The 22731-nt window shown below is 36.6% G+C and overlaps 1 protein-coding gene across 3 annotated transcripts in view; it reads left to right on the forward strand.

Annotated features, from left to right (window-relative positions):
• Arhgap6 (Rho GTPase activating protein 6) overlaps window positions 1-22731 on the forward strand; it is a 484877-nt gene that overhangs the window by 260846 nt on the left and 201300 nt on the right. Inside the window, exon 1 of one of the 3 annotated variants that reach the window (XM_031371361.1) lies at window positions 16404-16644. The exons of the other annotated variants lie outside the window; for them this stretch is intronic. The gene's annotated coding sequence lies outside the window, so the exon portion shown is untranslated. Of the gene's footprint in view, window positions 1-16403; window positions 16645-22731 lie in introns of those variants that run through there. 3 annotated transcript variants of the gene reach the window in all.

The raw sequence follows: 22731 nt of genomic DNA on the forward strand, positions 1-22731 counted from the left end.
AAGTTTTGATGCACAAAGAAAAGAAGAAAGATGAATTTTAATGGGTTTTGGTTTTGGGTGGTATGGTCTAGAGTAGTGCAGAATTGGAATTTTGGGCTTTCTGTGATGATAAGATACTGAGTAATGATGAATTGGTTGCCTCAAGTGTTCAAGTATCCATTTCAAAGGAGAAATATTAATTTTCTTAACTGTGTTTTGAAAGCTTTTCAGAAACTAAGAACATCTTCATGTAGTAAGAGGACTCTGTTAATTAGAGATATGTATTTTTGATATGAATATTGTTTCTGTGTGAAAATACGTTTTCTGTAAATCAAGACTGATGTAAAGTAGTTTCATGGTTGTCTGGGTCTGGGTTTGGGAAGGAGTACTAGGATGTTACTGTAGCGATGGAAATGTCCTAAAACTGGATAACTGTTGCAAAGGTAATTTACAGGTGATGTTTGTCACATTAAAATAGCACATGAAATTGTTTTACTGGGTGTATTAATAGGAAAATCAGATGTCTAACAAGAAGTAAAGGAGAGGAATAGGGGAAAGTAGACATATATATGAAAACATCACAATTAAACCCATTATTTTATAATATTTTAAGAATAAACTCTACTAGAAAATGTACTAGAAATAAAGTGGTAGAGTTGATCTTATGCAATCAAATACATTAATAACAATATATCCCTTTCTACTCTTGAACACTCTTCTTAGAAAAATAAAAATGCAATAAATGAGGGAAACATGTGATAATTCAGGTTTTGCAGCAATCTGAGCAAGCACCCATCTGTGGTTAACACAGAAACTTTGCATTGAAATAGACACCAGCCTTCTAAAAAGTTCAACTTTGTAAAATCCAATTCAGAGAGACATCTGAGCAACCATAAGTATGGTTTACAGGATTTGACAAAAGTGTTTTAAAACAGAATTATACTTATGCTTTTCACAATTTGATAAGCTTTCTAAAAAGCATGGAACTGTAAACTTCAGATGAATTAACTTGTAAATGCATGTGTTCATATATGTATGTATATGTATATATATGTGTATTTTTACATTTATGTATGTCGTGCACATATACATATATATACTGACACTTGGGAACCTTCTTTTATATGTGTATAGCCTGTTTGTGACACAGGCCAATATCCATATTCTACAAAAAGTCATAGATATAGGGCCATGATTCTGTCTTCCTGATTTTTACATGGCACATTTTGGCTTTGATCTTATGACATTAACATTTCCTTAGGCCTATTAATATCTTCCTGTATATTTAAAAGAATTCTTGCTGGGCAGTGGTGACACACACCTTTAATCCCAGCACTTGGGAGGCCGAGGCAGGCGGATTTCTGAGTTCGAGGCCAGCCTGGTCTACAGAGTGAGTTCCAGGACAGCCAGGGCTATACAGAGAAACCCTGTCTCAAAAAAACCAAAATAAATAAATAAATAAAAATAAAAATAAAAATAAAAGGATTCTTATGAAAACAGACTTAAACACATTGTTTTTTTTCCTTTTCTTCTCTTTCACAGTGAGAAAACTTCATCTAACATTGTTTTTTTATTGCTTCCTTTCTTTTTTTTTCTTTTCTGATTTCCATTTCCCGTTCCCTTCACCATGACTAAGGTGATTCAGTTCTGTGGTTCCATTCATGGGGATTTGTACTTTCATAACAATTAGTAACACTGCCTTCTAGTAATTAGAACTGTGTCCATTAACTTGAGGAACATGTGTGCTCAGTAATCCATCATCAACAAACAAAATAATATTGAGATATCTTCTTTTCTCAGTCCAAGAATGAATCATCTTTTGACAGCTGTATTAAGAGATAATTCCCCAAAATATAGTTCATTCCTTTCATGTCCAGTAAGTTTTAGAATATGTTCAGTGCTATGAAACTATATCAAGTGACAAACTTTAGTGTACTTTTGCCTTCCTCAAAGTAACTCCATATTATTAGCAGTACTTATTTATCTCCATGATGACTAGTACTGCAGGCCATTGAAAGATAATAGTTTGCTTTTTGCCTCTCACCTGCTTAATATGGAATTTTATATAATGGGCTCATATTTTACATGATCCTTTCCCAGTGACTCCTTTCAGTTAGCATGATACATGTTGGACTATGCTATTAGGCAGTAATTCCTTTTATGGCCAGGTAATTTTCATTTATATATATATGTTCATATACGTATTCATATATATATATATGCATATATATATATAATATACTCATTATGGAGCTGATGATGATGTTGAAATTCTTATCCTCCTGCCTCCATGTTCTGAGATTTGGGATCACAGGGATGTGTCATCATGTCTGGTACTCTGTGATACTGATGAAGGAATCCAGGGCTTAAGGTGCATGCTAGGCAAGCACTCTACATACTGAACCACATCCCTAAACCTGATCTTCCAATTTTTAGATATGACACATTTTTTAATACTTTCATGAAGCGACAGGCAATTGTCTTGCTTCCACTTTCCTTCTTTCTGCTATGGGCATTTATGTGTTTTGTGTAGATGCATGTTTTAATTTCTCTAGGAGTGGACTGTCTGGGTCATCATGGTGACTCCAATCACCAGTTTGAGAAGCTGTCAGACTGCTTTCCCAAACTGACTACATCATTTTACACTTCCTCAACAGGACCAGTTTTTTCCACATTCTCAACAAAAAATGCTGACACTTTGTCTTTTTGATCCTAGCCATCCTAGTTATTTGTGAACTTCTAGTCTATCTTTTTTTTCTCATTGGAGGAAATAAAGCATATTAGAAGGAGATCATTTGTTTTAAAACCCCATTTCCTGTGGTTCTCTTTTTTAAAAAGTTTAAACCACTTGTGTATTTAAAATGGGATCCTTGTCTTTAAAAACACATCACTGAAGTATGCACATATTCTAGCAGTATCCATTTCACAAAGTAAAAAGATACCCTTTCCTCCTGTTCAAATCTAGGAATATATATCCCTGAACACGGATTCCTTGCTGTACCTTTGTATCACTTATGGAATAATGGCAAGAATTCTGTTCCAGTGTTTAGCAGCAACACTCTGAGAGGTCAGAGGGCATATGGCCACAGGCTCTGACTTGTGCTCCTTTGTGAACACTTAGCATAGATAACCACTGAATCATGGGACATATCTTGAGGCAAACTCCACCTTCTTCGCTGCAAGCCACAGAGTCACTTAAACTTTACTATAGTCCTTACTGTGTCTTTTATGCTTATAAAGGTGATTTCTTTTTACACCCGAGCTGTCTGCTAAGGGACAGTAGAAAAGTGAAGACAAAGGAATGCTCTCTAGGAAGAAATTTTTGAAAAGAACTCAAGGAGTCAAAAGGCATAGAAGATGGAAGAAAGTAAGTAGGAAAAGCAGTGAGTAAAGGACTAGGTATCAATTCAAAGAGGCCTTTGGAGAGATGGGTTAAGGTGGGTAAGAAGAAGGAGAGTCTTGGATGCTTCAGAGGATGAAGACTATATTGGGATCTAGGAACAAAGGGAAGATGTGAAATATCTAACTGTCTTGAAGTATGTTTGTGTGTGTGTGTGTGTGTGTGTGTGTGTATTGATCAGTTTTCTCATATTATTAAAAGACCTAGTGAAATTGAAGGCACTCAGTATAGAATGTCTTTATATTGCTGGGGTATCCATGCCATCTCCAAATTTGGTTATCATCTCAACCATCATCAGAAAAATTAATGAATGTCTGTTGTGAGGTGATACTTTCTATAAACCTGCTTTCTTCGGCTCTTGACTGCCTCTGCTCATTGAACAATTCCTTGTTGTAGTTTTTAATTTCTTTTTATTTATTTATTTATTCACTTTATATCCCAATCACAGCCCCCTCCCTCTTCTCTCCCCAGTTTCAGTCTCCTACCCCTTCTAACATACCCCTCCCCCTCAGAGAAGCAGATTCCCCCCAACCCCCCACCCAACCTGCTTTGGCACATCAAGTCTTATCAGGACTGAGAGTATCCTCTCCTATTGAGGCCAGACTAGGCATCCCAGCTGGGAAAAGAGATCCAAAGGCAGGCAACAGAGTTCAAGTTAGCAATTGATATATCTGTCATTTAACTATGCAAAAGAGAATACTATCATTTCAATTTGAACAACAACAAGCCTGTTGCATGAGGACTGTTGGATTACTTATGATCCATCCCTAAGACAATTAGCCAATGCTAGAGATAGTTCTATAATACTGGGGTGAAAGTTTTATGCTTAAGAAATCTCTATGGCTGCTGACTGTAACAGGAGGTGATGATGGTTATAGAAAGGTCTTTGTTTCTTTTCTAGAAAAACAAGCTTTCATCAAGAACAGTAATTAAAAAGACCTTTGCAGAATTATGAAGAGAATTGTTAGCTGAATGTTACATAGTTCTTGCACCAATGCTTATCAGATATATTTTTAGAATTTGGTTGCCATTTTTGTTACTAAATCATTCCGTTTTCCCTGATCCCAGCACACATCATGCACACATCATTTGATACTATAGGCTACCAGGATGAGTTCTTAATTTTTGACTCAGAAGGCAGTGATAAGAACTTTGAGCAATGAACACATAGCTTATAGTTCTATTTTCAGTTTTTGTTGAATATAATTCCATCATATTTCAGTTAAGGGGTTGATAGCTCACAAAGTCCACTTTCAAGATTAAAACTATTCAAACATCCCTTAGGTTGTTCATTGAACAAACAAAAAAAATATTGAGCTGTGGAATGCCATTCCTATAACTGATTCCTTGGCTACTCTCTTGAATTACATAATAGGTCCTCCACATTCACTTCTAAAATGGCCAATAAGCTCATACAAACATACAACTCACCAAGAGAACATGTAAACATTCACAAAATCAAATCATTATTCATCAGTGAAATATAAATTAACATCACAAGAAATACTAGTTTATAGCCACTAGGTTGGTGACAATGAAAATGCTCATAAAAAGTAGTGGCCAGGATGTGAAGAAATTAGAACCCTCCTAAGCTGGGAAATTAGAACCCTCCTAAGCTGCTGCTGGGAATTTAAATGAGGCAGCCAGTTTGGAAAATAGTCTCTCAGTTCCACAATCACTTAAACATAGAGTTTCTATATGAGATTGTGTATGTCCTAGGGACATGTCCAAGAGAAATATGTATATGAATATACATACATTACTCACAGTAGTAAAACATGAAAACAGCCTAAGTCTCCATCAACTGATGAATAGAAAAAATATAGTTTAACCCTAAAAAGAGAACATTATTCATCAATAAAAGAATTGAAGTACTAATATATTCTACAACATGGATTAACCTTGAAAATACTATGCTAAGTGAGAGGAGCCCAATATGAAAAGTCACATGATATAAAATTCTGTTTTGAGAGTATGTCCAGAGCAGACAAACTAATACACGGTACTTCCTAGAGCTGGGGCTAGGTGTGAAGTAGGAGAAAAAAATAACTGTTAGTAAATAGATTTTATTTATTAGAATTTCTTTTCAAGTAGAAAAAGTTATTCTGAAGTTGGTTGTTTTGAGGATTATACAACCCTGAGTATATAGACAATCAGTAAACTGACACCTGAAACGTGTGAGTTTTATATAGGTAAATTATATATCAATATAACTGTTGTAAAATATTGTCAAATATTTTGTATTCTTTGTAAAAATAAAGTCAACCAATGATAGGGTTAAATGGTCTCTTCTCTGTAAGGTCTTCCTATGGAAAATTACTTATGAAACAAAAGCTCCCCAGTTATCCTGTTATGTGATGCTTTGCCGTATATGTACCTAAAACACTTTTTGGTTTATTTACAATATGGATTTGACAGCCAGTTTATTTTCTGTCCTGGGAAACCAAAACAGAATGAGTGATGGTTGTTTAAGTGAGTATAGTGTAGCCTTTTGCTAGAGTGTGGGACACATTTTAAGGCCCCTGAACCCACATATCCCACACATTAATCAGGGCTAGCATGCTGGGAACAGCCACACTGCCAACCACAGGAAGTAAGGATGCATTTTGCACCATCATTTGTAAGCACCTGTACTGTGATCTATTTAACTAGCTAGCAGTCACGGTGGCTGCTGTGGTGATTTTAGTCCTGGTAGTGGTGGTTGTGGGAGACAGCTCTTCCTCCCTCTCTCCTTCCCTCCCTCCCTCCCCTCCTCTCTCTCTCCTCTCTCTCTCTCATGTGTGTGTGGGGTGGGGTTGGTGGGGGTGGTTATGTTTGGGGGGGTTGTGTGTGTGGGTGAGTGTTTGCAGCAAGCTCAGTCAGACTGCTTTAGGCAAAATTCGTACTATGAACTTCAAAAGGGGGAAAAGATCAATATCTTGGAAAATAAATTCTTGAATGCTTTCAATTATTCAAAGATTGTTTTACCTAGACAAAGCTCAAGGTAATTTTCTGTTGCCAGAATATCAGAAATTCTGGTAAACAGAATCTTATTCTCACTGTCCCTAGACTCAGTCTCTACCAAGCAGTTCATTCAATGCCTCGCATGCATACTAGCTAAGCCTTACAGCAATTTTCTAGTAAATCCAATCATTTAATTTTCCTGTTGAGAAAACTGAGTCTCATAGAGGCTAAGCAACTTTGTTAAGGTTAGTGATCTTATGCAGTGGAATTGGACGTTTTCTGTTTGTTTGTTTATTTTTGTGGGTTTTTTTTTTTTTTTTTGGTCATCTTCCCAAGGAGAAATTACTATCTTTACTCTTTGGTATGACTTAAATCTTAAATGTAATCGCTAATGAAAGAGGAGACATTTTTATTTGACCAGAACTTAGTTGCAAAATAGTTGAGTGTTTAGAATAGTAACCAAGGGTTTCTGTGTCAGTGATTCAGCATTTACAATTTAAATGCATTGTTTGTATTTTTGTGAGACTATAATACCCACATGGTAGACCCTTAGATCATCTATTGATTTTCTATCTATAGACAATCCAAACCATAGATCAGAATCATTTTTCCTCCTCTATCCCAAAGGGATACAGAGAAACATCCAAAGAAAGCAAACAGGGATATGAGAAAAGCCATGGAGGAAGACCCAGATTACAACCAATAGGAATGACTAGGGCTGTTCTTTCACTCAATAAAAAGGGGAATTCTCCCTAGATATAGAATTAGGATCCAGATATGCTTTTCATCTAGGTCTTTAATCACAGATGTGTCTTATAGGAGACAGGTGGTAGACACATGAGCTCATTTTGAGAAAGAGAGCATGTGTCAAAAGCACAAAAGAGCAGAGTGGTGGTGCATACAGCACTTAGGCATTCTGGGACTCTAGGAAAGGAACCCATAACCATTTGGTTGTAGAAGTTATTTATAATCTACTGAGGAATAAAGATCTGCCCATACTGTTGGCATGAGAGAAGAACATTGAGAACAGGAACTCATTTAACCTTTTCTGGAGAGGTAGCTAGAGATTCCTCACATCTAGATCATCAGCACACAAAGGAATATCGGTGCTAATGAACTGTCAATGTTGCTGGGTGGAGACATATTCACTTCATGTGGTACTGCTTTTAAGACTCACTGAACCATTCATCTGATCTGCATTTCAACTACAATTACAACTATAAGGCTAACTGGTTCAGTGCTTTCCAAAAGCCATGGATGGGTCTTCATTAAAAATGAAAACTCTTATAGAAGATGGTTAGAGTACTAACCCTGGGCTGAGCAGGATGTGTGCTTATCTAGAGTGACTCATTCCCAAATGGTTGAGGATTTACTGTTCTGGGCCTGCCTTAAGAAGTATGACCTGCTCTTTTCTCTTTAATATTTTTGTAGATATTTTTTTATTCCTGTGGCTACCCACAGCAGTATTCTTTGACCTCATTTTCTTTGAGCTGTAGATCATAAAAAGTCCATAACCACCCGCAAACACAACACTTCTTAAGATGAGGCTTATGGGAGCACAAAACTTATGAACTGAAAAGAAAACTTGGTCTCTATTGGCAGAGATTCTTACTTCCTTTGAGTTCCAAGGGCATGGAATAATTTTTAGATGGGTTAAACAAAGGCAATGGAAAAGATTAGCTTTATAATTTCTTGTTTTATTGTAATTTGTTTGTCTTTTTTACAGCCAGTATTGGCTTCTGCTTTTAAACTTTTACCTTGTATATTCCAATATACAATATACAATATATTGTATATATATATATAGTGTTATCATTCTCATCATGGACTTTATGGATTAGTAGTTACAGGTGGAGTCGAATTTTAAAGCTTTATGCAAGGCTGGCCTTAATGTAAATCTGAAAGTTGCTCACTACCATGATATATTTTCAGTCAAAAGTTCGGAATGGATTTCATCGGTAAGGTTCATGACTAATTAGCGTTTGGTGATGCAAAGACTGTACACTGCTTCTCAGAGTGATGGGGAGGATGGCTCCTGTCTCATGACCCAGATGTGAATCACCAGGTGACAGTAATGAAGATGGAGAAGAAATATAAAAACTAGAAAAAAATAAGAGCCTCAGAAAAGCACTGAGTGCTTGAACTTAGGTGTTGGCAATGTGTGTGCTCTTATAAGTAACATTTCCTCTCGCATCTTGTGCAGTCTTGGCCTTTCTCCATCCATGTGTCTCTTTAAGTCATTACAGGATTTTAGACATCAGCACCTAATTATGTATCCATTTCAATATTATAGTCTGTTTCATCTTGAGGTTAACATGGTTTAAGTAAATCTGCAAAGGGAAAAAATATAGTTGCTTTTTCATGGTTCTGAAGCATAAAAGATTTGTTTATCTAACAGATTTTGTCACAATGTCAGTGAATAAAATTTTAGTTTTTAAGTATGTTTGAAGTTAATATTTGTAGTTCAGGAGCCAAGTTAAATCAAGCAACACTTTTGCATGGAAATGCCTTCAAGTTTCACATAAATCATGTCTTTTTTATTGGATATTTTCTTTATTTACATGTCAAATGATATCTCCTTTTCTGGTTTCCCCTCTGGGGAAAAAAAAATCCCTGATCCCTCACCCCCTCCTATGTCTTAAAGTGACTTTCAGACTTCAGAGCAGCATTGTCCAGTAGATATGTGAACTGAACCACATATAGAATTTGAAATTTACTAATAGTCATGTTTAAATAATATTAAAATCAAAAATGAAATGTTTTATTTTACCTCATCTATCTGAATTAGATATTAGTGAATTAGAAATAAAACAAGCAACATATTTTATAAATTAGGGGAGTTTTCATATCAGTTAATGAAATGGTTACCTGTCTATATGATCCCTCCGAACACTGCTTTTCTTGACTCCTAAACTATGCTGCTATATTTTCATACATAGGTTAAGTGCATAGCCACGTGTTCACACTGCAATTCACTTGCTATTTTCTGTGGCAATGTTTGACTTAGCTTTAAATTTTAACCCATTGCCTATCCCACACTTAGCAGGCAACACAAGCCATTGTTTGCAATGCTATCTGTTCCTTTATAAGAAGATGAAGGTACTAATCAGATTTGTACTTAGTACAAGGTGTTCAAGTGAAATTATCTACTTGTTTTGGTGCTCTCCCTCTCACAAATTGCTGGGGTGTATCTTGATCTGAGGTGATATAAATAGAAATTGCCCACCTCCTAAATAAAGTGTGTAATAATGGAGGTAACTAAGTATCCTCCCACACCCTGCCATACTTGATGCCCAATTATTCCTCAGAACACCTAAACCTTTATGTAACAGGGCTCAGGGAAGAAAGAAGAGGAAGACAAATGTGGAGTAGAAATTTCAAATGTCATTTTTGTGCATTTAGGGGCAGGGCTCTTTTTGCTTCTATATGCAAAGTTTGTTGCATTGCAAACATGCTTTGATGCTGTCAGCACAGTACCTTGTTCAGCTGCAAGTAAAGATTTGTGGACTTTTCTATACAATCAAAATTATAGCCATAACCAGCCTTGAAGATAAGTAACTCTTGCATGATGAAGCTTGTCAACATGAGCTACTATGCTGTTCTGCATGTGAAGCACAGAGCAACCTTGTACTTCGTAAATTAGTCAGTGATGCAAAATCTTGCTTAAATTAGGCATGGGCTCAAGGAGTGACTCATTCACAGTCTTTCATGTTTTGAAAATATCCAGTGAAGGTGGATCCAAAATGGATGAAAAAAAAGTCATGTGTATTTGAGTTGTTCTCATTCATATTTATAATTCTTTAGGATGCCATAGACATGGGCTAATTGTGTACTATATAATCTTTTGACCAAGGGCTTGATGAACAAATCAAAAATTTCAAGGTACTGCTCTTTCACTTTTGTAATTGGGCACGATCTCTGTACTTGGCAACTGATTAACAGAGAAGCTTTCAACCAGTTCTTTGTGAATCCTAGTGTTATCAACTCATGATCACATCAGCAAACCTCCTTTCTGAGCTGAGGTCAAAATGAAGTAGGACAGTGTAGATAAAGTGCTTGCAATAAAGGAAAGCCTGACTAAAGAGCATTACAGTTTTAAACTTTAACATGTTATCAGATGCCTTTCAATTATATGTCATTGTATTATATGTTTCACTATATATATAGATGATATTCACCATATATACTGAAAATATATAATGCTGTAACTGTTTAACTTAATTATTCTCATTCTAAAACAGGAAATAGGTACTACCATATTTTCATTCAAGTTGACAAACATTTTCTTTTTCTTCTTTTTGGCTTTTTGAGACAGGGTTTCTCTGTATAGCCCTGGCTGTCCTGGAACTCACTCTGTAGACCAAGCTGGCCTCGAACTCAGAAATCCGCCTGCCTCTGCCTCCCAAGTGCTGGGATTAAAGGTGTGCACCACCACCGCCCAGTGACAAACATTTTCTAAATTTAGGTAATGACAATAAACTTGTTATTGGGGAATGAAGAGTATATTTCTGTCAATTTATAATTAAGTGATACATTTCTTTTTGTTGCTCTTAACATTTTATGCCCCTTCTGGAGGTTCTTTTACCCTCCACCACATACATTCACTAGGGACATTGGGAACTATCTGGAGACAATTTTGCTAAACACAACTGAAATACAGTGCTAGTGTTATCTAGTGGATAAAAGCCAGGAATGTTATTACATATCATACAGTGCAAAGATATCCCCTTTTGCAGGAAGTTATCCAGCCTCAGATGTTTATAGCGTTAGGGTGAGAAGAATGCTCTTGATAGTATGCATTTTTTAGGGTTTATGATATCTGTTTTTATTTGTGGTTTTGGACAAGCCATAAGGACTGTCAAGATAAAAACTGTCCAGTCATAAGTTGGTTGGGCATGAAGCTGTGTTAAAATCCTGATGAAGAACATTACAGGGAACTTGGTCGTTGGGCAGTGAATGGATGGATTACTCACTCTTAAGATGTCCTTCTAATTCCAGGAAGGCTATGCTTTCACTTATTTCCTTAGCACTGTATATCAGCAAAAATATCCTCAAAATATTTACCACAGCTAGCTTTTCCTCAGATCCTATCACCAGAGTCAAGCAGAATGTTCTCTGAATGCTAATGAATGTGCTGAAAACATTATTTTAAAATCACAGGCTGATGTGCAGCACCATGAAACCTTCTCCTGAATGAAGCTAGTTCCACATAGAAATATGCTGTATAACACCTTATAGTGAGCTCTGGAAGCTTTATCAAGAGAAATGTCACTATTGATTTCCAGAAAAGATGTTACTAGAAGCGCCTATGATTATTCCATATTCTTCTCGATACATAGGTAAACCCCTTCTTGAAATTCATAGTATCAAGTTAAATACTTCGTAGTCATGGAATAAGCATCACTTGCTGAATGTACAGTAGAGATCAAGTCTCTGGATAAATTGATGCTCTATGTGGGATTTCTTTCAATGAAGTCTGGTGGAATGGAAATCAGAAGACTGTTACTTTAAGGAGAAAATGGTAGGTTGCTGTTGGTAACTAATGGAATCTGAGATGGTTTGAAGTTTGGTTACTTGCTCTTTAGCTATGAATTTAACATGAAGTAGAAGCAGACAACCATGCTTGTAAGCATTAGAGAGTGAAAGTTCATTGGCAATTTCAACTTAGGTGGTCCTCTAAGTGATGGGAACTGTGACCCCACTCATTTTGTCATCTTTCTCACAGCTGAAATACTTTTCCAGGGCACCTCTCAAAACCTATTTCAAGTCTCACCTTTTTGTGGAAGTCTCTAAATCCCTCCTAAATTTATTAAAATTAATTATCCTCTTTTTTTCTGACCCCCTGAAGTAACTACTCTTTGGTATGTGACTCTAATTGAGATGCAATTCATATACATTAAATTTCCCATTTTAAATTGTATAATTTAGTGGTTTGTTCAGGTTCATTCACATTATAGCCACTATTAGAGCTTCATTGTTCTGTTTTCTTTGGTGACCTAATGATTTTCCACTGTATAGACATGCCATATTTGCTTGATTCACTCAGTTATTAGACATAGGCTGCTATCCATGTTTGATCCACATGAATAATGCTGCTGTGAATATTCATATCTGAATTTTTCCATTACTTTATTTGTTCACTTTGCATCCCACTTGCAACCCCCTACTCCCAGTGCCCCCTCACACAGCCCCTTCCCATTCTTCTCTCCCCTCTACTGTAAGAAGGCAGAAAACCGCTGGGTACCAACCCATCCTGACATATCAAGTCACTACAGAACCAGGCACATACTCTACCATTCAGGCCAGACAAAGCAGCCCAGCTAGAGGAACGAAATCCACAGACAGACAACAAAGACAGGGATATCCCCCAATCCAGTGGTTGGGGGACCCACATGAAGAATGAACTATACATCTGCAATATGTGTGTGTGGGGGGGGGGCGGGTAGGTCCAACCTTTGTATGCTCTTTGGTTCAGAGTGGTTCAGACTCTGGGAATCCCCAAGGCTCCAAGTTAGTTGACTTTGTTGGTCTCTTTGTGAAGTCCCTATCCTCTTTCAGTCCTTCAGTCATTTCCCCAACTCTTCCACAAGACCCCCTGAGCTCCATCTAATGTTTGGCTGTGGGTCTCTATATCTATTTTGGTTAGCTGCTGGGTAGAACATCTCAGAAGATAGTTATACGAGGATCCTGTCTACAAGCATAACAAGTCTGAATTTTTATATAAACTAATTTTTATTTTTTCATGAAATAAAGTGTAGTTAGAACTAGAATTGCTGACTCACACAGCAACCCCAATTTTAACATTTTTTGAGGACTCTGTATAGACTCTTTTTCCAAAGTGGTGCTGCCATTTTACATTTCTCGAAGTGGTATACAAAGGTTTAAATTTTTCTACATCCTCTTTGACATTTTGTTCTGCACGAGACTCTTGATGTCACTATTGCCCTAAAGATTAATTATCCCACATATATTAGGCTTACCACTCAATTTAGACCGTAAGCAACTTAGGACAATGGTGCATTTATTTGCTCTTTATTTTACCATGTTTCTTGATCGCCTACTCTATGGTAAGACTTACAAAGTGTCAAAGCTATGAATATGAAAACAGGCCATTAAGCGGGGGAGGCACATGCAGTTCGCAGCAGCCTATTTGTGAGTGGCAGGTGCAATAATGACAGCCTATTCAAGGTACAGCCCTGGCTTCCCAGAATTCATATTGATTGTCTCCCTCCCACAATGCTGTACTTACAAACACCACTCTAGCCTACTATTTAATAAATCCTACTTTAAAGAAAGAACAGATCTCTGTGTGTGTCCTCTTTTAAGTCCAAATGTAGAAGCTCTGATTTTTCTTGAGCTTTTGTGTTTCAATACCACTTAGCAAATATTCTTAAGGAAATAAACGGTAGCAATATTTTGAACAGTGACTTTGGAGTTACAATGGGAATTACTCTAAAGCAGTGAGTCATCAAGGATACTAATCTGTTGATTTGTGGATTGAAAACCTGTTTGAGGCTCTAGGCTAACAGAAAACAGACACGTCTTAAAACATTTATTTCAAGGATTCAAAACCAAACTGTCCATATGTTGTATTTATCTTCACATGACATATTTTGTATTTGTCTTTCTGCAACTCTCATTTGGCATTTTTGAAACCCTAAATAATGTTGATAATAAATGGAATTGAGCTACAAATGTAAAATGAAAGCCCAGCTATACCACATGAAGATATAATTCTGTAAACATGGAAATATGATTATTAACACACTTCATATTCTTCTTTCTAAGTGATTTAACAACAACATTAAATTGTTTTCATCTGAGTGCTTAACTCTCTAACATAAAATTGGCATCTATTTTCATCCCAAAGCAGGTGTGTGTTTAAGGAAGAAACTCATTGACCACCTTATACAATCACCAGAATAGCATTTGTTATTCCACTTTGTAAATCACATTAATTTTAACGATTAAAAGTTCTACAGCTTGCTTAAATTTTCATAAAAGTTTATGTTAAAGAAAAAGCTGAGGATGAGTTGTGTTCATATTACATAAGAGGAAGGAAAGTCTTATTGCTTCTGTGATCATTGAAGAACAACAGACTGCTCCCCTGTGAGCAGCACTTACACAGAGCTTGAAGCTTGCCCAGCACTTGGTTTAAAATGGGATCAATCCTGACTTCTTGAAGGTTCACCACAGTCCTAAGGGACATGGGTAACTACTATCCTCATTTTGAAGATTAAGGACCTGAGTGTTTTAGTTGTTTGCCTGAGATTAACCAGAATGTTAGTATAACTACTTGACATGACTGCTCTTGTCTCTCCCAAAGAGAGGTGTCTTTGAATTTAGACCAATTTGGGGTTCTGAAGGGCTGCTATTATTCCAGATTTCAGAAGGAACTTTTCTGCAGGGTTTTCACACAGCTTAAGACAGTAATGAAATTAGGTGTGGGTAGTGAAAGTACACACTGTAACCTACATGGTCTGTGCTCTATATCAGTGATTCTTAATCTTCTTAATGCTGCAACCTTTTAATTCAGTCTCTCAAGTTTCGGTGACCCCAATCATACAATTATTTTTCTTGCTATTTAATAGCTGTAAGTTTGCCACTGCTATGAATCATAATATAAATAAATATCTTCTATGCAGGATATTTGATATATGATCCCTGTGAAAGGGTCACTCAATTCCCAAAGGTGTCACAACTCATAGGTTGAGAACTGTTGGTCTATATAATGGATTGTCTATAACCTAATATTATGAATCATGGGTCTTATCTTTATAGAATATTTTTATATTATGAGAGTACTGTATGTCATGTACCTATCCACGTATATGCATGTATTGTACATGAATGCTTTATTGTTTCTATGCTTTTTCATAGCTTGGGTAATGTGTGTACACCATCCTTGCTGCTTCTCTCACAGATTTCCAGGAACTGCAAAGCTATTAGCTTTCCAGGAAGTTATTATCCTTCCTTCTTCATGAGGCAACTACTGAAAGGCTAACCGTATAATGCTGTATCCAAATACCATGATGATACCAAGTTGATAGACCATGGAAGGAAGACCTAAATTCTACAGACATATCCATAGCTTTGCATCCTGACACTGTACTGACAGCAGCTTCAGCCAAATGGAGTTTCCTATGCACATTGTTTAGGCAAGGATATCCCATTTTTCTCTCCTCTCCTCTCCTCTCCTCTCCTCTCTTCTCTTCTCTTCTTTTCTTTTCTTTTCTTTTCTTTTCTTTTCTTTGTGAATCTATATGTGGTGTGTGTCTGTGGAGGCCAGGCATCAATGCTGGGTATATTCTTCATTCCCTCTCAAAAGCATTTTTGTTTTTGAGAGACAAGGTCTCTCACTGAGTCTAGGGCTTAGAAATTCAAGTAAATCCAGCTATCGGCTTGTCTCATTTCCTTGGCACTGGTTCCAGATTCCCACCACAGTACCTGGCATATATGCTTTTCCGTAGATGCTGGGAATCAAACTCACATCCTTATGTTTGCACAGTGAGCACATTAGCAATGAAGCCATCTTCCAAGTCCATTGTAGCAGTGCCAGTTTGTTATAATGATTCTCTCTCTCTGTCTCTCTCTGTCTCTCTGTCTCTCTGTCTCTCTGTCTCTCTCTCTCTCTCTCTCTCTGTGTGTGTGTGTGTGTGTGTGTAATATGTGTTTAATGGGGAAAAGTAGTGGATGCTAACAAATTTTTAGACTTCCTTAATTATCTTAAATTTAGTAAAGCATTGCATGTGCTTATACCAGAAAATATACTGTCTTAAAAGTAAACATCTCCAATTTGACTCTGTGATATTTTTTAAAACAATAACCTTATACCAAACAAATGTAACAAGGATAATACATATTATATAGGTTTTAATTAATTTAAAATAATGTATCTTATCTTGGAATTTATTTTAGAACTTATTTATAAATAGGCTGTGTTGTAGTCACAACATCAAGTACTAGGGCATAATTAGATTTTATATTTAACCAGAATAATAAAAAACTCTTGGATATTGTAAACACTCAGTCAATACCTTTGAAAAAATAAAGAAAGTGGTTGGATACAGTTTTAAAAGTATACAGTTTTTACAGTGCCAAAAGATAACTTTTACCTATTTCAGAGTAGGGAGTGAGTGCATAGTCATTTCAAATTCTTTATTTTTGCCTCTAGGTAAAAGAAGGATAATTGAAGAGAAGTCTTGAAATTCATACCATACTGAGTAAACAAGATGTCTGCTACTTTAGAAAACATCCAGGAAGGGCCTTCCCTAGTGCCATGATGATAGCTAGAATCTGGCTGGCTGCTTCACTTTTGAGAGGTTTGAAAATGAGAGCTATTGTTTGGGTTAGGGTTTCTCAGCCTGTACTGTGATGACCTGAACAGATTACATTTCTACATTCACATTCCTTTCTATGTAAAGCAATACAATCCCTAGTGAAGTCTTATGCTTTTACTATAAAGAATAAGGATTCCAGTTTTCTGGGATGACAATACTCCTACAGGGTGAGTCATAGGCTAGATCTTGAGGGTAGGAGAAGGGAAATATTTTTACTTGGCCGTGCATTCCCTTTTAAAAACAAATTATATATATATATATATATATATATGTATATATGTATATATGTATATATATATATGTGTGTGTATATAAATACACATATATATGTGTATATACGCATATATATAATGCAGTTATTAATATTGAAATTACTCATATAATTATTTTTGGAAGAAAAGGACAAGTTATGTACTCAGTGTTTGATTATCCAAGATGATTTTACCACTGGAATTAATATCTTATTTTAGTACATAGCAACAGCTACCTTCTGTCTTTGCTAATCCTTGGAACAAAATGTTTTATAAGGGAAATTTATTTCTCCTCCTGGGCCTCAGGCCTGCCTTGTATTTCCTGTAGCAACTAATGTTTTCCTCATTTCAGCTTGTACTGCCTGGAATACCAATTGTGTAAATCCCTTCAAAGGCCCATAGTCCATGTCCTATCTTTGTACCTTAAAATCTGCCATAAAATATCATGAGAATTAACAAATGCTCCAAACTGTATCTTTTCTATAGAGAACCACAGTTAAAACAACTTATCAGCATACAACTACCTCTTGCAGAGAATAAGGTTTTTACATATAGCTCATAGCCATGGTCAGAACATTTGTAGCAGATACTATAGTTGCCAGTTTGGCAAACAGTTGTCCTGTGCAATTGCTTATATATAGCCATCCTAAACTTCTTGATGTTTGTTGGGCCCGAGGTCCTGTTTATTCCTTTTGCTTAGGGATCCAACCCCAAGTTCTGTTGCCAATTCTGATTGTTATTTGGATATCTTTTTTTTCTTCTGATTTTAGAAAGTTGAATATTTTGGAAGTCTGGTTTTTAGATCAGTGGGATGTTGCTATATTAACCACAGATGGATACTTGCTTACATCACAGGGAATTTTGAATAACTACTTGAAAGACGATGTCTTTTCCCATTCATCAGTTATGTTAGATACTAAGTTTGAATGTAGGTTAATTCTATACTTACAGGTAAGGACTTTTTATTGTCTTATGAATGCTGAATGCATATTTTGTTTAGTATTTTTATGGTGCTGGGGATTGAACTCAGGACCTTAAACATATTAAGTAAGCACTCTACCACTGAGCAGCTTAATATGGGACTTAAAAGTATTACACATCCAATATGTAGAGTCTTCAGCAACAGGTCGGGTCAAATAATTCTGCTTAGCAACTCAGAGTAATTGCAAGAGTCTGAATTGGTTTGGGGGACCTCTGTGGCATCCTAAGCAATAACTTCTATGGTGTTATTTCTCACTTGGTATTGAGATTTTGTTTTGGAGGCCATTGCTTTTAGGACTAGCTTTGTCTAGCCGTTAAGGCTGAGGGATATTTTAAAAAAAACAGAGACAGAAGGAATGTAAAAATCTGAAGATAGAGAGAAAGGCTGTGGCATGCCATCTTCCAAGTAAGCCGTGGTCATAGCAATAATGAGCTCACAATAATTTTGCATCCTGTCACTGGACCTACACAAGACTGGCCTGGTCAACAGTTGACTGTGTTTAGAGGAGGCATTCATGAGGCCCTATTGTGTACTGTTTAACTATTGCCAACTAACAGATTCTAGGAGAGGGGGAGGTGTAGTGTTGCATCCTGTAGCTGCTGGTGAGCCACCATTCTCCAATCGAGAGTTCCAAGCCAATGGTCACACAGACGGCTTGGGTCAACCTCAATGTGACATTAAACAGAACAACAAAAAGTCATTAATATGGGAAGCATATTCTTAGGGAAGAGGTTGGGAATGACAAGGATGGAAGGGAGATAAGAGAGGGTCAGGGTGTAACCAGAATGCATTATATGAATGTATAAAAATATCATAGAATTTTAATAGCATATATTAATACTTTGAAAATTTCATAAAATGTATTTTGATCATACTCCTCTGCCCCAAGACAGCCAGTCTGGGCCTCCCTCAACCCTTGGGGGAAACAGGTCAGGTCAATAAGGCGTTGGCGAAGAAATGACAGACACAAGGAAGTGCAGAATCTGAATGTAATTCTCAAATATGGCGTCAGGTTTTTATAGTCAATACAAAAGGGGAGAGAAAAATCGGGTGGCACAGTGGTCAAGGTACATCAGTCAAGGTACATCGAGGTCAATGGGTGCACAGTGGGTCTACCACAAAGTATATACATGTAAATTGGCAGGAACTAAGCAGAGGTTGCAACTAAAAGAAAGCCAGCTTTGACTAAGGTCATCTTGATCTTAGAAACCATGTGCAAATAGTTTCCATTCAGTCTATTGTATAGTCTACACCTGGCCGGCCTTAGTAAACCCCCCAACTATGCTAATTTTCTGGGCTAGCAGAGGTATGCCCCAGGGATCCTATTCTCCCTAACTTTACCCAAAACAAAATCTAGTTCCCGGGAGTGAATTCAGCTGCAAATCTAATGTGGTCTGCCCTATGTGGACTGAAGTGAGGATTATAGTTAAACTTGCCCTGGGATTATCAACTACCATTCTGAGGAGCTACAATGCACTACCCTCTTCATTATCTCCCTAACAATGCCAGAGGCAATTAGTCTGAATGGTTAACATTCTTTATGAAATTTCAGGCCAAGGTTTGGCTCAGCAAAGATTAGGGTATTGGAACCTCAGTGAGTGCCAGTCAGAAGGCAACTTCCAGTTTTATTAGTTATAAATGAATCATATCATGAAGGGCACCTAACACATGAGTTTGCAAGGACATGTCTGGGCTATCTCTGAGTTAGGGAATGCCAAGGGGACATTGCAGGAGACTGGCTTCTGTGAAGCTTTTTGCCTCATAAACTGCTGTCATGCAAAGTGTGCATGGTACTCCTCGCCCATCACTTCCCCTAATTCTTCCAAGATCTAGCCCCACATTCCCATCTTCCCATTTAGTTTTAAATAGCTCACTAAGTACAATCTGTGCTGCCCTTTTACTCACAGGTGTATGGCCCATCCAGTGAAGTGTGTTCAATCTACCAGGGCTACATTCTTAAAGAAAATCATCTCCTCCTTCCTTAAATGCCATCATATATCAATAGCACCTTGGGTATGTGTGGGGGCTTATTCACCTTTCTTCCTCCTTGAAAGAATATTGACAGGGTTGAACTTTTGCAAGCAACCACAACAGCAGTTGAGTTCATCAGTACAATGATCCTGTCATGTTCAGAATATGCTGTATCTCTACATTCCTCCCTGATCTCTGGTCCATCTTACATCCTTTCCATTCCCTTTCCTCAATGAACCCCATGCCTTGGGAGTTGTGATAGAGATGTTTCATTTGTGGCTGACTACTCCTGACAAGTCTACTCAGCATTTTGATGAGTTTTGAGTTTCTGCATTAACCACTGCCACACAAAGAAATTAACCACACAAAGAAATGTCTTTGATGAAGGCAAAATTTTTAAATAGAAATTATATAAGATAAAGTAACATACATGCCAAGACTGCACCAGTATGCAGGTCCTGACAGGCAGGTCATTATGATATAGTTTGCAGGGTTCACAGCTGAGTACGATTGGTAATTATTTTTTCTTCTCCAGTAGTATGCATAGTACCTTCTGGCACTGTGGTATCTAGCCAGTAAAGATGAAGCTCACAGGCCAATACCAGCTTGATATTTCAATGAAAAATTGTCTATGAATCAAGTATCTGATACTGTCTGAAATCAGGTCTTGCCATCAAATTCTGGTGGGTAACCAAGAGTAGTTAGTGGCAATATATTGATGTATTTAGGGGTTCTATGGGATCTAACTGGAATACAACTCCAAAGGAGATAACCAATTCCCAACTTTAGAATTTTTATTGTATAGGCTATTGTTTTTAGTAAGGGCATTGTTGTCCAATTATAGGGTAACTACATTTAAAGTCCTTTTATATATGCATGTTCTATATTTTAGGAAGCTTCCGCATTAGTTGTTTTTCACAAGGTCTTTATTACTTATTCTTCCTTTACCATGTGCCCCAATCCTCATTTAACTTTCTTATTCCATTATTTCCTCTTTCTGTCTTTATATCCCAGGGTTCTCTCTTCCATCCCTTAAAAGCCTTGTCTCCACATTGCCCCATATTAATTTCCTGACCTCTGTGAGTACTGCAAAAAAAAAAAAAAACAAAACCACTTACCTAATGATTCAAAGCTAACATATTGGGTCTGTATTAAATCACTCAAAATGATTGATTCTAGTTGCATCCATAAACCTGCAACTTTCATAATTTCATTTTTGTTAACAGCTGTTTGATATTTTGTTGTGTAAATGTTCCAATATTGTCATTATCCATTTATCCATCTAAGCTATTTTCATTTCCTGGTTCTATCCATTTTTCTAAAAATAGCATAATTTCCATTTTTCATGCTGAATATAAATTCACAGTGGATATATGTCACATTTTCTATGTAAAATATTTTATTTTGAAATAAAGAGTATATAATGACATCATTTTCCCTGATCCCTATTCCCTCTCTCTAATCCTCCTTTTCACCCTCATATACTCTGTCTCCAATGGAGATGTCCTTGTGCAGAGGAAGAAGGATGGATTTAGTTTCGTTCTTCAGCATGTGGATATCCAGCTTTCCCAGTACTGGCTGAAGTGTTGAAAAAGACACATTTGTCTTTTGTATATCTTTAGGATTTGCCAAAAATCAGTTGGCTGGAGCTGTGTGGTTTTATTTGTGAGTACTGTGATCTATTCCATCAGCCTAGGTGTCTATTTTGTGAAAATATTATGCTATTTTAAACTATGTCTCTGTAGTATAATGTGAAATAGGATATTGTGATACCTCCAATCTTGCTTCTTTGTGCAAGACTCCTTTGATTATTCGGAGTCTTTTGTGTTTTTACATGAATTTAAGTTTTAGTTTTTCAAGTCCTGTGAGGAATTTCATTAGAATTTGGATGGAAATTGCATTATTTAAGATATTAATTCTTTTGGGTAATATAATCACCATCACCATATTAACTGCCAAACCTTGAAAGTGGAGATCTTTCAAGTGTCTAGTACCTTTAGTTTTCTCCTTCATTGTCCTGTAGTTTTCACTGTGAAGTCATTATTTTGTTCCCAGGTACTTAACTTTTAAATGATACTGTGAATGGGATTGCTATTCTGATTGCTTTCTTAGCAAACTTAACATGTGGGATTTGAATTCTGCTTCTTCACTGATAGTATTTCTTTTGAGTCTTTTGGTCAGGAGTGGTGAGCTTTCTAGGCATAAGACCAGATAATCAATAACCAGGGATAATTAGTACCACTTGTCTCTGGTTTATTTCTTTTTCTTCCAGTATAGTACTTCTAATTTTAACTCAGTAGATTTGCAATCATTATTAAGTAACCTCATAGTTTAAGATTTATAACTCTTAGAATTAATAAAAAATTAACTTATTTCCCTGTAATAAAAAAATCTCTTTATCAGCCACACATGATATAAATTGATTAATTCCTAAATTCCGCTGTGACTTAAGGATTTTCATTGTGCTGCTTATCTGTATAATGACAAAGGAACCGCCCTAAAAACCACAGAGAGAAACTTAGGAATACAACTGAAACAAACACACCAAAATCTTGTAGACCTTTACTTTCCCATTGTATATTGTGATGTGTTAAACTTTCTCTCAGAATAGCAAGGTCAAATATATATCTATTCTAGGGATTTTTTTATTAGATATTTTCTTTATTTACATTTCAAATGTTCTCCCTTTTCCTGGCCTTGCCTCAGAAAAAAACCCCTATTCCCTTCTCCTTCCCCCTGCTCACCAACTCACCCTCTCAGGCTTCCTGGCCCTGGCATTCCCCTACACTGGGACATTAGAGCCTTCACAGTTTGGTTTCTAAGAGTACATTTTAAAAACCAAGAAAGCTACTAGAAGAACTTGAG

The sequence above is a fragment of the Mastomys coucha genome, chromosome X (genome assembly GCF_008632895.1).
Source record: "Mastomys coucha isolate ucsf_1 chromosome X, UCSF_Mcou_1, whole genome shotgun sequence".
In the NCBI taxonomy this organism is placed as follows: domain Eukaryota; kingdom Metazoa; phylum Chordata; class Mammalia; order Rodentia; family Muridae; genus Mastomys; species Mastomys coucha.